This window comes from Micropterus salmoides, unplaced genomic scaffold (assembly GCF_014851395.1).
Source record: "Micropterus salmoides isolate LMB-PRFRI ecotype aquatic unplaced genomic scaffold, ASM1485139v1 Ms_hic_scaffold_3651, whole genome shotgun sequence".
In the NCBI taxonomy this organism is placed as follows: Eukaryota; Metazoa; Chordata; class Actinopteri; order Centrarchiformes; family Centrarchidae; genus Micropterus; species Micropterus salmoides.
This window is the reverse complement of record NW_024042986.1, coordinates 18,793-22,732: the sequence shown is the minus strand read 5'-3', so window position 1 is coordinate 22,732 and position 3,940 is coordinate 18,793. Positions and strand designations below refer to the sequence as shown.

Below are 3,940 nucleotides of genomic sequence, written 5' to 3'. Positions count from 1 at the left end.
AAGATATTTTCCATGTTAATATGCAATAATCTTCATGACGCAGAGAGAGAGAGAGAGAGAGAGAGAGAGAGAGAGAGAGAGAGAGAGAGAGAGAGAGAGAGAGAGAGAGAGAGAGAGAATTGCTCACAGCTTCAGGGCTTGTCCCCGACTTCTGAATTGCAAAATTGTAATCAATACATTTAAATGTAAATGTTGTTGGTCAGTGTCTAGTCAGTGTCTTAACACAAACGGTTAACAGTCGCTCTGTGTCCTGCTGTCTGTCTCTGTCCCCCTCGCTCTGAGACACTACTGTTTTACTGTCTCCAGGATGCTTCATTCCCTCTAAAGCTGCTGTGAACTGGACTTTCTCAGAGGTGCTGAAGTGAATTTGTGTGGAATTGTGGAGATATTTCTGTCTGATCACAAGTGTTTTCAGTTTCGGTTTTCTTCCTCTGATGAAGAGCAGTGCGCTCGTCTCATCCATTAGACTCTGTGTCTGTCAGACGGTCTAAAGAGGGTAGCCTCAGGGGTTGACTGTTAAACTGGCATACTGAGCAGATGCCCGGTGGGCCGACGAACCTTTGGGGCTGGTGTAACTAAATTATTTATTTATATAACTGCCGATCGGCCGATAAAGCATCTCAAATAACCGATATGTTTGCTACCCAGGCTGCAGTAGCTTCAACATCAGCTGCAGTGGGCTACTCTGTGTACTGCAGGCACTTGAAGTAGTAAAAGAGAGCCGTGGCCACTGCCAGGCAGAGGAGGAGGCCTGTGACAGCGAGTACGAAGTCATGTTTTGCAGAGGGGGTCAAATACTTATTTCACTCACTAAAATGCAAATCAATTTATAAAATTTTTGACAGGCGTTTATCTGGTTTCTGTTGTTGTTTTATCTCTCACTGTTCAAATAAACCTACCACCAAAATTATAAACTGATCATTTCTTTGTCAGTGGGCAAACGTACAAAATCAGAAGGGGATCAAATAATTTTTCCCCCCACTTCATCTGCATCAACCCCCAAAAACCCTCTATAGGATTTACACTGATCAACACGTGTACACATTCTCCATCATACAGGATTTACACCACATGACTGCAGCAATGCTTTCCTGGACCGAAATATCAATACATGTCCCTACTTACTGTGAATCACATCATGCACGCACATACAGCCTCACACACAATCCAGTTCTATGAATCAGATTCTTCCATAATTCACACACAAACACACATACAGTAAAAAGGCTACTTCATCGTGGCCACGTTAAGGCAGCCCTCTTTCACTTAAAAACTTAATGAGCTCCTCCTGCTTCTCTCCCTTCAGCTGTTGCAGGAGTTTAGGCTCAAAGCCCCGCTCCCAGTGACAGATGAGCTCCAACATGTAACAGTGCTCTGTGCTTTTCCCCACGCACAAGACCGCCGTGTTTCCAGTCAGAAAAACACCAACAAAACAGATTTTTCTTAGTTGAATAAACCATAAAAACACAAAGCTAAAAATATTTCCTGTGGATGGTGAATAGGTGATCCACTCTCATTTTTAGACTCTCAGCAAAGTGGGGGCGGAGCTTCACCTGTTACAAAGTCATATTAACCACGTTTACATGACCCCAGACTCACTCCCAAAGTCCACAGAGTCCATCTGCGTCGCTGCTGCATTCTACTAAATGTTTGTGCTCACACCAGAAGCGCTGCAGTGCGTCCGGGAAGCGTCCCAGCAGATGAACCGAGAAACGAAAGCGAGCCACAGAGAGCTTTGAAGAATGTAGTAAAAACACAAAAAGGACGTCATGAACATGGGGCAGGCTGCACGCTTCGCTGCTGAAATGCTTCTGAGAGGCTTCCAGTGGAAGTTGATACCATAAATAAACGTCCCTCCCTCAGAATTTCCATTATGCATGTTTTGTTAAAATGTGTTAATAAGTTTGCCATTTGTTTGAAATACAAATGTTACTGTATGATTATGTTTATTAAATGTGTCTCTTTAGAATCTAGTGTGTTTCTTGGTAATTGTAATTCTTGTGGTGGTCTACCACCAATAACACGTGTTACAAGTTGGCTCCTGCTTGTAACAAAGGGGAAGCTCACTCAAACATAAGCTTAATGGTTTTATTGTATCAACTAAACATAAACTTCAAGGCAAACGTCAGAAATCAGGAGTGTCAGGAGTGTCAGGAGTGTATGCAGTGAGCACTAAAGGAAAAGCTACATAATAAGTCACAAATGAGGAGTTGGCGTGTCCATGGGGTGGTGCATGACAGGAAACAAAAGACCAGAGCAGAGTTGGCTGCTGTCTTAAATACGTCTAAGCCAGGATGAACAGGTGAGCCACATCTCCTGACGACTCAGGCTTTGGCTCCGCCTATAGACAGCCTGGAACACACAAACACAAAACCAGCACAACACAGACAACCACAGCCACCGCCGTAAAAAAAAAAAAAGAGATTCTTATGGAGCACTAATTACATTCAAATCTTAAAGTTAGAGTTTACAATTTACCTTAAGTATAGGCAATCACATGAAAATGGCTTCTCTGGACAATTACCTCATTCACATAATTCCCGCTTACCGACTCCCACTCAGCTACTTGGTACCTTAGAAGCAATTTAAGAGACAGGAGAAAGAAACACTGAAAACAGATGAGAACAGGAACCATAACCACTTTAAATGTATGCTCAAGACACTGCATCAGCCGTAACATTTTCAGAACCTTTAATGTGCCGAACATCAAGATGGAAAGGCTGTAAGAACAAACACCATCTCATCAAACGCTGGTTTGGGTTCTGCAACAAATGTAGGAAGGTGAGAGGATTGTGGTCCGTTTACACAACTAGAGACCTTCACCTATTACCTATGTACACTTCAAAGTGCTGTAGAGCCCAAATCAAGTGCCTCCTTCTCTACAAGTGAGTAGTTCAACTGGTAGGAGTTCAGCTTGCGCAAGAAGTAACTGACCTTTCAATGCAAGATGCACCAGATGTGTTTGCAGCAGCACAGCCCCAGCACCCATATTACTGGCATCCACTTTAATCTGAAACCGTTCCTTTAGATTTGGGGCTGCAAGCACTGGAGCACAAGAAAGGAGAGCTTTAACATCGTCAAAAGCTTTCTGACAACAGTCTGGCCAGTGAAACTTGACCTTAGGACTCACCAGGTCAGTCAAAGGAGGAACTACTGCCGAGAAATTTTCACTAAATCTTCGGTAATAACTTACTATTCCAAGAAATCAGGTGAGCTCTTTCTTTGTAATGGGAGGAGGAAACTTCACCCTGCCCAACCACCTTACCCAGGTGTGTCACTGTGGCCTTAGCAAACTCACACGCCCAGGCCAGGCAATGAGACAGGGCCTGGATGCGCTGCAAATTTTCGTATGTGTCGCTACCCAGCAAACATGAGATGTCTGATAGACGTGCAGATCACGTGTATATATCGTCGGTCGTACCATATCTGTATGTCTGTACGACGTGCAAATCAGGTTCAATATTTGGACGTCTGATTAAGACCCTTCTTAGGTGTATTTTTTTGGATGTCCGTGGACGTGCAAGACAACAGCATGCAGAAAATCAACATGTGAAAATTTTAAATTAAGCAAAGAATTTATAATTCATTAGCAACATTTATTATTATTGGAGAGGGAAAGAACAAGTAGGATATAATTAATGCTCAAAATAATGCAAAAGCTAAACTTTGTGCACGACATCACCATTTCTCTCAAACACAGTAGGGCTGCGTTCAAAAAGTCTTTTTTGCTTAGGAAGGTTCCTAACTGAGTGACGTGAACCGGTGGCAGCCGTGATAAGAGCTGTTCGAATTCTCTAAAAGCTGAGGAAAGGTGCCTCAATGCTTCCTTTCAGATCTCCTTTAGCATAGGGTACACCTGACCATCCTTTACGAAAGGAAAGGAGAAAATGCCGTCCCACAATTCCATGTGGCGGCAACATTTAAAGCGAAGCACGTTCTC

General features: G+C 43.2%; 1 long non-coding RNA gene across 1 annotated transcript; it reads right to left on the bottom strand.

The window, feature by feature from the left end:
• Positions 1–2,115: 2,115 nt before the first annotated feature.
• LOC119884755 lies at positions 2,116–3,039 on the bottom strand. The gene is made up of 3 exons (XR_005441067.1): positions 2,935–3,039; positions 2,690–2,762; positions 2,116–2,573 (listed from the first exon to the last, which is right to left on the bottom strand). It is a non-coding gene; the product is annotated as an uncharacterized LOC119884755 (long non-coding RNA).
• Between the last annotated feature and the right edge of the window lie 901 nt (positions 3,040–3,940).